The sequence below is a fragment of the Neofelis nebulosa genome, chromosome 3, assembly GCF_028018385.1.
Source record: "Neofelis nebulosa isolate mNeoNeb1 chromosome 3, mNeoNeb1.pri, whole genome shotgun sequence".
Taxonomy (NCBI): Eukaryota; Metazoa; Chordata; class Mammalia; order Carnivora; family Felidae; genus Neofelis; species Neofelis nebulosa.
The window spans coordinates 83,481,571-83,495,847 of record NC_080784.1 but is presented as its reverse complement, the minus strand read 5'-3'; the positions used below and the strand labels follow the sequence as shown (position 1 = coordinate 83,495,847).

At 36.9% G+C, this 14,277-nt stretch overlaps 1 long non-coding RNA gene across 2 annotated transcripts in view; it reads right to left on the bottom strand.

The window, feature by feature from the left end:
- The window catches only part of LOC131507028 (uncharacterized), a 163,543-nt gene extending 149,266 nt beyond the window's left edge, over positions 1-14,277 (bottom strand). For both annotated transcript variants that reach the window (XR_009259276.1, XR_009259277.1), the window contains exons 1-2: positions 14,158-14,277; positions 8,712-8,756 (exon numbers count right to left, since the gene is read on the bottom strand). This is a non-coding gene — a long non-coding RNA (uncharacterized LOC131507028). The remainder of the gene's footprint in view (positions 1-8,711; positions 8,757-14,157) is intronic.

Genomic DNA, 14,277 nt, shown 5'->3' with positions numbered 1-14,277 from the left:
ATTGTAACATAATGTGATTTGGAAGTGGAGAAAAATGTGAGAAGTCTTCAGACAAGTCTTTTTACCTCCTAGCCAGTAGTTTCAACCTCTTGGCCAGCAACTCTTTTTCCCAGAAATACCAACACAAAATTAAGGATCTTTCTTAGAGTTTCCCTCCCAGACAGTAGGAAGAAGCAAGACTCTTTTGTGTTAACTCCCGAAGAATTAGGAATTAACCACACTGAGCATCTTTTTTTTAAATCAATGCCTTTCTCACTTCTGAAAATTTCTCTCCCATTTTCCCTTCATTTACAGGAATCACCAGTTCTTTCTGTCCCTCCCATCTCCTCTTCTACAACTTCTCAGAAAGCAAATAGTACATCTCCTCATTTTAAGTTTCAAGTTAAAATCAGATTAATTTTGGGGTGCTTGGGTGGCTCAGATGGGTAAGTATCTGTCTCTTGATTTCAGCTCAGGTCATAATCTCATAGTTCGTGAGTTCAAGCTCTGCATTGGGTTCTGCACGGATAGTGCAGAGCCTGCTTGGGATTCTCTCTCTCTTTCTCTGCCCCTCCCTTACTTGCACTCTCTCTCTCCTTCAAAAATAAATAAATAAACTTTAAAAAAATCAGATTAATTTTATATTAAAAACTGTGTTTTTAAACCCCCTTTTTTCTCATCTTTTTTTTCATTTTTTAAATTTTTTTGCATTCTTGTTATGTTCTCAGCTTTCTTTTTTTAGTTTACTACTCTTTCTTCAATTGTGCCTAACAACTGTTATGTCAGCATGACTATATTTTTCATTTCTAAAAGTTCTTTTCAGTTATTTTTAAAATTTACCTTTTCTTTATTACTAGGCACAACTGAAAGAGAGCTAAGAACATAACAAGAATGAAGAAAATAAAAATTTATATATTGGAGTCTTAACCCCCAGGACCTCAGAATACATTCTCATTTGGAAACAGGTTCATTGCAGATGTAATTAGTTAAGTTAGGATTAAAGTCAGCTGGAGGAGGATGGGCCCCTAATCCAACATGACTGGGATCTTCATCAGAAGGGCAAGTTTGGACACAGACACGCACATGCAGGAGAACACCATGTGAAAATGAAGGCAGAGATTGGGGGGATATCCCATGCAGCAAGGAATACCAAAGGTTGTCAGCAAAACACCAAAAACTAGGTGAGAGGCATGAAACAGATTCTTCCTCACAGACCTCGGAAGGAATCAACCCCGCTGACACCTTGATCTCACATTTCTAATCTCCAAAACAGTGAGATAATAAATTTTTGTTGTTTAAGCCACTCAGTCTGTTGTGCTTTGCTACAGGAGCCCCAGAAAACTAACACCAGGGGTCAGCTGACACCGGAGATACGGGGCTCCTTGGGGGAATCAGAGGGCCAGTGAGGAGCCTTACCAGCTAGGAGATAGGGTCTTAAGCCTGGGAAATGATGGAAACTCACGGATAAACCTTGTGCCACAGGAAGGTAAAACTGAGCTACCTGAGTAAGGCCAAGAATCTAGGAGGGCTTCTTTGTAAATAAAAAGAGACTAGAGAAATTCTACTTACTGAGCTAGAGAAATAAAAGTGTATCCCCCTAGAGCCTTGGGCAGAAAAAGAGTCTACATATAAGATCTTACCATCTATGAACAGAGGTCATTTTACTTCTTCCTTTCAAATTTGGATGCCTTTCATTTCTTTTTCTTGCTTAGTTGCTCTGCCTGGGACTTCTATTACTATGTTGAATAGCAGTGGTAAAAGCAGGCATGCTGGCTTTGTTCCTGATCTTAGAAAAAAAATGGTTCAGCCTTTCACTACTAAGAATAATGTTCTCTGTGGGTTTTCATATATTGTTTTTATTACGTTGAGGTAGTTTCCTTCTGCTCCTAGTTTGCTGAGAGTTTTTATCATGAAACGTTATTGAATTTTGTCAAATGTTTCTTCTGCCTCAATTGAGATGTTCACACATTTTTCTCCCTTCATTCTGTCAATGTGGTATGTTACATTGGCTGATTTTCATATATTAAATCATCCTTAGATCATTGATGATTCATTCCAGGAATAAGTCCCACTTGGTCATGATGTATAATCCTTCTAATACACTGTTTGAATTCAGTTTTCTAGTATTCTGCTGACAATTTTTGCATCGATGTTCATTAGAGACATTTTTTTCATGTTGTGTTGTGTGTGTGTGTGTTTCCTGTAGTTTCTTTATTTGGCTTTTGTTTCTTTTATTTTACCTTTATCAGGGTAAAGTTGACCTTACAGAATGAGTTAGGAAATATTTCTTCCTCTTTAATATTTGGAAAAAGTTTGAGAAGAACTCGCGTTAATTCTTCTTTAAATATTTGGTAGAATTCACCAGAGAAACCACCAGGTCCATAGCTTTTCTTAGGAGATCTTTGATTACTGATTCAATTTCATTACTAGTTGCAGATTTATTCAGATTTTTCTAATTCTTCACTATTCAGTCTTGATAGTTTTGTGTTTCTAAGAATTTGTTCATTCCATCTAAATTATCCAGTTTGTTGGCATACATTCATAGTACACTCATATCCTTTTAATTCTATAAAATCAGCAGTAATGTCCCTACTTTCATTTTTGATTTTAGTAATTTGAGTTTTCTCATTCTTATTTTCTTAGTCTTTTTAGCTAAAAATTTATCCATTTTGTTGATCATTTTGAGGAACAATTTTTGGTTTCACTGATTTTTCTCTATTGCTTTTCTATTCTCTATTTCACTTATCTCTGCTCTAATTTTTGTTATGTCCTTTCTTCTACTAACTTTCAGTTTAGTTTTCTCTTTTTTCTAGTAAAGGTTGTTGATTTGAAATATTCTCTGTTTTTTAGTGTAAGTATTTACAACCATAAATTCTCCCTTAGCACTGCTTTCACTGCATCACATAAGTTTTGGCATATTGTCATTTTCATTTGTCTCTGTCTTGGTCTGCTTGGGATGCCATAACAAAATATCATAGATTGGGTGGCTTAAACAACAGGAATTTATTTTTCTCACAGTTCTGGAGACTGGGAGTCAAAGATCAAAGTACCAGAAGAGTTGGTGTCTGGTAAGAACTCTTCCCTTGAGTTGTAGACTGCCACTGTCTCACTGTGTGCTTATGTAAACTCTTCTTGTGCATGTGGGGGAGGGGATGGTGGTGGCAGACAGAGCTCTCTGGTGTATCTTCTAACAAGGACACTAATCCTATTGGATCAGGGTCCCACCCTTATTACCTCATTTAACCTTAATTGCTTCCTTAAAGGTCCCATCGCCAAATGCGGCCACACTGGGGGTTAGGGCTTCAACATATGAATTTTGGGGAGACACAAACATTCAGTCCATAACATTCAGCTCCTGGCCCAGTTTATGCCTTCAACATTTTGCTTAGAAGTCTCTTCAACTAAATATCCAATTTCATTGTTTACAAGTTCTATCTTCCACAAAATACTAAAACACAATTCAGCCAACTTCTTTGCCAGTTTGTAACAAGGATCACCTTTCTTCTAGTTTCCAATAACCTATTCTTCACTTCCATCTGAGACTTCACCAGAATGATCTTTAAAATCCATATTTCTACCAATATTCTATTCATGATTATTTAAGAAAATGGAGGTTTTCTCTCCAGCTCTCCTCTTTTCCTTAAGAGACCCCACTAGAATCACCATTCACATCCATTTTTCTACCAACAGCATCTTCATGGAAATCTAGGCTTTTTAAAGCACATATCTCTGGGGCACCTGGGTAGTTCAGTTGGTTAAGTGTCCAACTTTGGCTCAGGTCATGATCTCACAGTTCACCAGTTCAAGCCCCATGACAGGCTCTATGCCAACAGCTCAGAGCCTGGAGCCTGCTTCAGATTCTGAGCCTCCCTCTCTCTCTGCCCCCTCCTGCTTGTGCTCTATCTCTCTGTCTCTCTCTCTCTCTCAAAAACAAAACAAAACAATACAAAAGGCACATATCTCCAAAATCCTCCAACCTTCACCCATTACCCATTTCCAAATCTACTTCCACAACTTTAGGTATTTGTTACAATCAGCATGCCTACTTCATGGCACCAAATATATCCGCTCAGGCCATTATGACAAAATACCATACCATGTGGCTCAAACAACAGAAATTTATTTTCTCACAGTTTTGGAGGCTAGAAACATCAAGGTCCAGCAGGGTTCAGTTTCCTAGTTTCTGTTCTCTTCTTGGCTTACAGATGGTTACCTTCTCAGTGTGTCTTCACATGATCATTCCTTGGTGAATGTGGGAGGAGAGAGAGACAGGGAGGCAGGGGGAGGCGGCACCTCTCTGTTGTTTTTTCTTATAAGGAGACTAATCCTGGTGGATTAGGGCCACACACTTTTTACCCCATTTAACCTTAATTACTTCCTTAGGGCTCCTCTATCTCCAAATAAACCCATACTGGGGGATAGGTTTTCAACCTGAATTTCAAGAGGACATAAACATTCAGTCTCTAACAGTCTCTAACTATTTTCTAACTCCCTTGTAATTTCTTCTTGACTCACTGGCTGTTTAATTTTCACAAATGTGGAATTTTCCACTTTTCCTTCTGTTATTGATTTCTAACATCATCGTGTTGTGGTCAAAGAAGATACTTTGTGTGATACCTATATTTTAAAATCTGTTTTAAATTTAAAATTCGTTACCTAACATATGTCTATCCCAGAGACCTTTCCATGTTCACTTGAGAAGAATGTGTATTATGTTGTTGAGTATTATATATATATATATATATATATATACACACACACACACACACACAAATATATACATATATTAGATCTAATTGATTCATTATGTTGTTCAAGTCCTCTATTTCTTTATTTTCTTCTGTGCCGTTGTTCCATCCATTATTGAGAGTTGAGTATTGAAGTCTCCAACTGTTACTGTAGAAATGTCTTTCTCTCTCCCTTCAATTTTGTCAATTTTTGCTTTATATATTTTGATAGTCTGTTATTGAATGCATAAATATTTACAACGGTTTTATCTTTATCGTATAAAATGTTTTATTAATATATAATGTCTCCCTTTGTCTCTTGTGACCTTTTTAAATTTAAAGTCTATTTTGTCTGATAATAATATAGCTAGCTACCTCTGCTCTCTTTTGGTTACATTTGCACAGAATAACTTTTTCTACCTTTTCACTTTCAACCAATTTGAGTATCTGGATCTAAAGTCAGTCTCTTATAGACAGCATATAGTTGGATCTGTTTTTTTTTTTTAAGTTTATGTAATTATTTTGAGAGAGAGAGAGAGAGAGAGAGAGAGAGAGAGAGAATCCCAAGCAGAGAAACCAATGCTCAGCGGGCTCATGGGATGAGGGCTCGATCCCATGACTGTGAGATCATGACCTGAGTTAAAATCAAGAGTCAGATGCTTAACTGACTGAGCTACTCAGGTGCCCCTGGATCTGTGTTTTAATCCAGTCTGCCAATATCTGTCTTTTGACTAGAGAGTCTAATAAGTAATTGTTGATAACTAGGTATTTACTTCTGTCACTTAGCTATTTATTTTCTATATGCTTTATAACTTTCTTATCCTTCATTTCCTGCATTTGATCTTTTTTGTATTTAGTTGATTTGGGGGAGTGAAATGTTTTAATTATCTTCTAATTTTCTTTTATGTATATCCTATAACAATTTTCCTTGTGGTTACCACGGAGATTACATTTAACATCATAAAGTTATAACACTGTAATTTGAATTTATATCAGATTAATTCCAAAAAGATACAAAAGTTCTGCTTTTTATAGTTCTATCCTCACCCCTTTGGTAAATGTCGCAAAATTATGTCTTTGTACATTATGTGTCCAAGAACTTAAATCAATAATTATTTTTAAAAATGCACTAGTCTCTTAAAATTATGTAGGAAACAAAATGTGTGGTTACAAGTAAAATTCTCAATAACACTAGCTTTTAGACCAATAAATTTTAAAAATGTATTGGTCTTTTAAGTCATGTGGAAAATAAAAAGTGGAGTTATACACTGTTGAAATCTTTATTTCTTCACACAGCTTCAAGTTATTATCTAACATCCTTTTATTTCAATCTTCAGGACTCCCTTTAATATTTCTTGCAGGGCAGATCTAGTGATAAAGAACTCCCTCAGATTTTGTTTATTTAGGAATGTATTAATTTCTCCCTCACTTCTGAGAAAAGTTTTGCTGGATATAAGATTGTTGGTTGACAGATTCTTTCTTTTAATACTTTGAATATATCAGCCCACTGCCTTCTGACTTCCAATGTTTCTGATGATAAATCTGCAAAAAATCTTACTGAGGATCTCTTGTGTGTAACCATTTGTTTTCCTCTTGCTGCATTCAATATTCTGTTTTACTTTTTGACAGTTTGATTATAACGTGTCTTGGTGTGTATCTCTTTGATCACCCTACTTGGAATTCATTGAGCTTCTTGGATATTTGTTTTCATGTCTTCCATCAAATTTTTTGACGTTTTCAGCCATTATTTCTTCAAATGATCTCTCCTTCCCTTCCTTTCTCTCTTTTCTTTCTAGGACTCCCACAATGTGTAAGTTGGTCCACTAGATGGTGTCCCACAGGTTCCTTAGGCTCTCTTATTTTTTTTTTTTCTGTTCTTCACACTCGATAATTTAAATTGTCCTATCTTCAAATTTGCTGAATCTTTCTTTTATGATTCAAATCTGCCTTTGAATGCCTCTAGTGAAATTTCTACTTCACTTATTATACTTTGCAACTACAGAATTTCTTTTTGGCTTCTTTTTAAATTTTCTGTCTTTGGTAATATTCCATTTTGAACATACATTTTATTTCTGGACTTTTCCCACATCTTCCTTTAATTCTTTGAGCATCATTATGATAGTTATTTTGTCCAGTAGATCTGCCTTTTGGTCTTCCTCAAGAATAGCTTCTGTTTGTATATTTCTTTTCTTTTCTTTTCTTTTCTTTTCTTTTCTTTTCTTTTCTTTTCTTCTTCTTCTTCTTCTTCTTCTTCTTCTTCTTCTTCTTCTTCTTCTTCTTCTTTTGAAGTGCATAAAAGTCTTCTTTCCTTTGAATGGGCAATACTGCTTAGTTTCTTGGGTAAAGGTTTTTTTTCTGCTTAGTTTCTTTATATGCTTTGAGATATTTTTGTTGAAAATGGACATTTGAATCTAATAATGTGGTATCTCTCAAAATCAAATTCTTCTCCTTCAAGGGTTCGCTATTTTTTATTTTTGTTTTGATCCTTGTAGGCTATCTCTTTGCTGAGGATCAGCCTGAAATATAAACAAGGTCTTTGTAGGCCTTTTCTGAGCCTGTACCTTTCCCTTGGCATGTGAAATGACTTTCTAATTTTCTTTTATTATGCAGCTGCTTTTGAATGTCCTAGTCTTTAATGTGTGGCTCTCATAAGGGCAGAAAGATAAAAATTGTGGGTAATAAATGAAACAAAGTGCCAGCTCATCAAATCCTCTGGCATTCATTTGTGCCAGAGAGGGAAAGGCTTACAGCAATGGAGTGGGGGGTGGGGTGCAACCGTGGGTGGCCACTTCTGTGTCTGCACTTACATGACTAGAAGCAGCAATCAAAACTCAATATCAGATATTCAATATTTATTTTTTTTTCAACGTTTTTTTTTTTTTTAATTTATTTTTGAGACAGAGAGAGACAGAGCATGAACGGGGGAGGGGCAGAGAGAGAGGGAGACACAGAATCGGAAACAGGCTCCAGGCTCTGAGCCATCAGCCCAGAGCCCGACGCGGGGCTCGAACTCACGGACCGCGAGATCGTGACCTGGCTGAAGTCGGACGCTTAACCGACTGCGCCACCCAGGCGCCCCTCAGATATTCAATATTTAAAGGAGAGGGTCCTGGTGTGCCTGGGTGGTTCAATTAGTTGAGTGGCTGACTTCAGCTCAGGTCATGATCTAAAGTGGGTTCGAGCCCCACATCAGGCTCTCCACTGACAGCATGGAGCCTACTTCAGATTCTCTGTCTCTCTCTCTCTCTGCCCCTCCTCCGCTTGCACACACACATGTACACACACACACACACACACACACACACACACGCATGCACACATTCTCTCTCTCTCTCTCAATAATACACATTAAAAATAAATAAACAAAGGACAGGGTCTTTAATGTTCACCCTGGCTCCTGCAAGTTGCATGTAAGCTGCTCAAAGATTATCTGCATAGCTGCCTGCCTTGACCTGGGAGTGGGAGATAGGGGGGCTACCACTGTGCTAAGAGTTGAAATTGATTGAAATTAACTTCCAAGCCTTCGTTTAGAATCTGCAAGCCTTCAATAGACTCCAGGGTTCCAAAATAGTTACAGAAGAGATTCTGCAGTGTGATTATTGTCTAGGTGAGAAGAAAGATTTCTGATGCTTCCTACTCCATCTTCCCAGAATCCTCCTCCCCAGCTAAATATTTTCAATAAATACAGAGTCTGCAAATATCAACATTGCTATGAATTGAAGTGTTTTCTTTCTTTTAAAGTAAAAAAAGAAAGAAAGAAAAAAAAAGAAAGTTAACATAACCACCTGTTTCTACTTGGAAGAAATTCTAGAGTACAAATGCATTTATAGAGAATACTGCCACATGACATCATAAAAAAACCATGGTCTGACATCACATGATTCCTATAACATACAAATATTATTCTTTTTTTTAAATATTATTCTTAATGATGCCAAGATTTTGTGACTCAAGATGTGGAGTTAAAGGAAAGAGAAATGAGATCCTTAAGTAAAAGAAACTTACATGCATGTGAAATCTGGACTCAGAGAGCTGAATTCATGCTGTATCCTGGAACACAAATGAAATGTAATATATTCATTCACTCCTTCCTTCCTTTCTTCATTCCCCTCTTTCTTCCTTCCTTTCTCCCTCCCTCCCTTTCTTCCCTCTCTTTCTTTCCTCTCTCCTTTTCTCCCTCCTTTCCTCCCTCCTTCCCTCTCTCCCTCTCTTCCTCCCTCTCTTCCTTCCTTCCTTCCTTCTTTCCTTCCTTCCTTCCTTCCTTCCTTCCTTCCCTCCCTCCCTCCCTCCCTCCCTCCATCACTAAACAAAATTATTGTATACCATCATATCACAAGCACTGTCTTAGACACTGGATATAAAACAGTGAACAAAAAGACAAAGTCTCTTTCTCATGGAGTTTACATTCAGACAGACTAAAAATAGTAGATACAACAAATAAATTATGCATTATGTTCAAAGGTAGTAAATGCTATGGAGAAAATATAAAGTGGGAAAAGGGAATGAGGAGTGTCAGGGTAGGTAAAAGTGCTGCTATTTCTTCTGTAGTGTTTAGTGTTAGGGAAGCCCTCATTGTAGTAAATAATTTACAATATTTGAATCATAGTCAATTCAGTCAGTAGTTAAACCTTCCTTTAAATCAGTTAATATACAATACCCAAATTAGCCTAACTTTCTCCACCTGGAGAATCTTTTGATCTTTTTCCTTATTAAATTAAAATGTACCAAAATGCTGTGCTCGTTGCTTAGTATGTCAGGCAGTTTGACATAAAAAAAAAAAAAACCCTGAATAAATACCCCTCCACCCCTATCCCAGAGGTGTATGCAATTATTAGAGTGATTCTTTAAAGGACTTGTTAAAATGCCAAAATAGTGCCACAGAAAACATGTGAAATAAAGATTTAAGTTTTCTTTATGAAAAAAAAAGTGTTTAACAAGGGTTTATGGGGTTTTATAAAAACACCTTAACACCTTACAGACCTAAGGGGGAAAAAGCTCTATTTAAGTATCATGCACCAATAGCAGACCACCCAATGCTGATGACTAGAAGCCTCAAACAGACCCATCCTTGGGAGCCTATGTGGAGACCCTAATTTTATGGTCATTTTAATTGTATTTGGGTTATTACCTCATGCCCCAGCAAACACCTACAGTATTTAATAAAAATGAGCACAGAACACTGTTCTAGTTAAAGTATGTACCCAAATCATAAACTAAGTATGCTTCACCATAAATTAACTGGGTGTTTAGTGTTTCTTCGCCTTTAAGTTATATTTATTTTTCTTATAACATGGTATGCTTCACTATATACCAAATCAACGTTAATTGACTTAGCATTTAGATGCACTCTTCTATCTCTGGCTCATACATCCACAAACACACCTGCCCTACATATTATATAAAGTGATAAGTACAGTTAATCAACCCTCCAGATATTCAAGAGAGTAACTATATTAGATCACTGGAACTGAAAAGCAAATAAATCTTGAAAAGAAAGGAAAAAGAAAACTCATTTTGTGTTTGTCTAGATTCTAGCTACAGTGCTACTAGTTATATCATAGTTGAGTCAGATATAAGGAGTTGTGGTCTTCCTCTGCAAAACAAAAGGAAATATCTTGAAAAACCACACTCCTTCATTTTGTATTTGTCTATGGTCTTAAAGAGGGATTCTTAATTTTTTTGCTTCAGTGCTCTTCAGAAAAAAATTAACAGATGAGGACAACATATAGCATTTAGAATTGATGTTCTTTACTGCCATGACTGACTAGCTATTCTAGCACCATTCCCTTAATTACCAAATGTGTAGTTCCTTCTATTTCCTTACCTAGTCATTCCATAACCCATGAAATTTAGATCTGCACAACCCTCCCCCTACAACATCACACTAAAAGAGTTCTTGTTTTGTTTTTTAATTTTTTAAAATGTTTTTTTTTACTTATTTATTTTTGAAAGAGAGACAGAGTGCTAGCTGGAGAGGGGTAGAGAGAGTGGGAGACACAGAATTGGAAGCAGGCTCCAGGCTCTGAGCCATCAGCACAGAGCCTAACATGGGGCTCAAACCTGTGAGCCATGAGATCATGACCTGGACCAAAGTTGGAAGCTCAACTTACTGAGCCACCCAGGTGCACCAAAGGAATTCTTGTTTCAGTCTCCCCAAATCTCCTAACTGCCAACATTGCTGGTCTTTTTTTAGTCTTCATTTGATTTGACTTCTCTGTAACTTCTACCTTATAGAGTACTTCCTCCATAAAACTCTCTCTGACTTGGGCTTCCACACTACCACCATCATGGTTTCCATCCTCCAGTCTTAGAAAACCTTCTCAGTCTCCTACACTGGCTTCTTTTTCTCTGAATATCTTTTAATTATAGATAATCCTATATCATCCTGTACATTCTTCTCTTTGCACTCTGCAAACATTCCTTGAGTGATTCTATCAATCTATATGGTTACAATACAAATTGAATGTGTGACATGCCATCCTCCAAGAAAAACAGATTCCTTCCCCCATGTTCCCAGTTCTGAAAAGAGAGTTATCACCTGCCAGGTGCTGGTGCCAGAAACCTAGATGTCGTTCACCTTTCATGCAGGGTTACCAGATTTAGAAATTAAAAATACAGAGCCTTCAATTGAATCTTAATTTCAAGTAAACAATGAATAATTTTTCAGTGTTAATATTTCCCAAATACTGAAATTTAACTGAGCACGTTATATTTTATGTGGCAATCCTACCTCTACATCTAATCAAACATCAAGCTCTTAATCTCTTCAAGTCCTTTTATTTCCCATTGCCTCCCTCCTAGACCTAACCACCATTGTCTATTGCTTAGATCTCTAAAATAGCCTTCCAATCAGACTCCTTGAATGCTCCATGACCCCCTAAAATCCATTTCCTACACAGCAAACAGAGTGATCTCTTTTTTAAAGTTTATTTATTGTGTGTGTGTGTGTGAGAGAGAGAGAGAGAGAGAGAGAGAGAGAGAGGAGTAGGGGACAGAAGGAGGGAGAGGGAGAGGGAGAGGGAGAGAGAGAATCCCAAGTAGGCTCCAAGCTCAGTGCAGAGCCTGACATGGTGCTCAATTTCATGAACTGTGAGATCATGACCTGAACTGAAATCAAGAGTCAGACACTTAACTGACTGAGCCATCCAGGCACCCCCAGAGTGATCTTTAAAAGCAAACAAACATGAATTACATTATGACATTCATCCTCTTACTTCCCATCAACACATCTCTTACTATTATCACCTTAATGCTGGCTTCTGCCTACTTCTCCATCCTATATTTTCGTGATTCAATTTAGTTTACTATGTTTTTTTTTAATTTTTTTTTTTAACGTTTATTTATTTTTGAGACAGAGAGAGACAGAGTATGAACGGGGGAGGGGCAGAGAGAGAGGGATACACAGAATCGGAAGCAGGCTCCAGGCTCTGAGCCATCAGCCCAGAGCCCGACGCGGGGCTCGAACTCACGGACCGTGAGATTGTAACCTGAGCTGAAGTCGGACGCTTAACCGACTGAGACACCCAGGCGCCCCAGTTTACTATGTTTGACTACAATTATCTTATTTCAATTCTTCAAATTCCTTTTGGGTCTTTCTGCCTTCCCACATACTGTTTCCATTGCCCTGGACTTTATAGACCACTGATAACAGAATTTGTACTTTATTGAAGTGAAATTCACATAAAAGAAATTTAATCATCTTAAAGTGAACAATTCAGTGGAATTTAGTAAATTCACAATATTGTTCAACCTCCACTTCTATATTGTTGCAGAACATTTCCATCACTACAGAGTAAAACCTTTTAGTCGTTAAGCAGTTTCTCCCCATTCCCACCTCTCCTTATCTTCTGGCACCCATAAACTGCTTCTTGTCCCCATGGACTTGCATATTCTAGATACTTCATATAAATGCAACCATATAATATGTAGTTCTTTGTGTCTGGCTTCTCTCATTTTAGCATAACATTTGGGGGATTTATACATGTTGTGGAATGTATCCATTCCTCATCACTTTTTATGGCTGAATAATATTCCATTGTGCATATACGCCACTATTTGTTTACCCTTTCATCTGTTGATGGACCTTTCGGCTGTCTCCATCTTTTGGTTATTGTGAATAGTGCTGTTAAAAACATGCTGGTACATGTATTTCTTTGAATACCTGTTTTCAGTTCTTTTGGAGTAAATATCTAAGCATGAAATTGTGAGTCATATGGTAACTCTGTAGCTTAACTAAACTTTTTGAAGAACCACTAAACTGTTTTCCATAGCAGCTGAACCATTTTACATTCCATCAGCAATGTATGAGGGTTCAAATTTCTCCACATCCTCACCACTTGTTATTATCTGATATTTAGATATAACCATCCTAGTAGGTATGAGATGTATCTCATGTGGTTTTGATTTACATTTCTCAATGACTAATGGTTTTGAGTATAATACATATACACGGAGAGAGAGAGAACATATAAAGCTTATTGCCTGTTTGTATATCTGCTTTGGAGAAATGTCTGTTCAAGTCGTTTGCCCATATTTTAACTGGGGTGTTTGTCTTATTAATTTGTAAGAGTAGGTTATATATACTGGTTGCTAAACCCTTGTCAGATACATGTTTGCAAGTATTTTCTCCCATTGTGTAGCTCTCTTTTCACTTTCTTGATATTGTGCTTTGATGCACAAAAGCTTTTGATTTTAATGAAATCTAATTTATTTTTTCTTTTATTGTTTATTCTTTTCGTGTCATATCTAAGAATTCATTGCCAAATTCATGGTCATGAATATTTGCTCCTACATTTATTTCTAAGAGTTTTATGGTTTTAGCTCCTTTATTCATATGGGCATTGATCCATTTGGGGTTAGTTTTTAATGTATGATGTGAGATAAAGGTCCAACTTGATTCTTTTCCATGTGGATATCCAGATGTCCAGCACTATAACAGAATTTTCTCCTAGCCTCTTCCCCATCTCTTCCCACCTCCTCTTTCCAGTCCCTATATATCTTTCAGGGCTCAGCTTAAATGTTACTACCATCCTTGCATACCTGCTCCCTCCCTCTCAGAGTAGATGTCATTCTATTATTTAGATATTGAATAGATATTATTCTATTATCCCTACTATATGCCCACATTTCACCATGTGCTCAATTTCTGTCCTCCCTGTTACATTATGAACTCCAGAAGGTAACAACTATGTCTGTCTGATTCACCACTGTATCCCCATTGCCCAGTACAGTGTCTGCCATATATATTTGTTGAATTAATAAATATTTGTTGCATCACCTATTCTCCACAATTTATCTCCAATCCAGGCCTCTTCTCAATCACACTTAAAGACCCTGTATTTAATGAATATGAAATCTTTCTCTTGTTTCCACTTCTGTCTAAAATGACCTATGTTCATTCTTTGCCCTTTCCTTTGAAACATGCTCAAACGTCACTCCTGTAAAGACTTACCAGACTTCTATAGCTACTTATTCATTCCTTCATAGCACCTTGTACTTATTTCTATAATAGCATTTAATATATCATATTACAGTCAATTGCTATAGGTCTAGACCCACACCAGGCCATTAA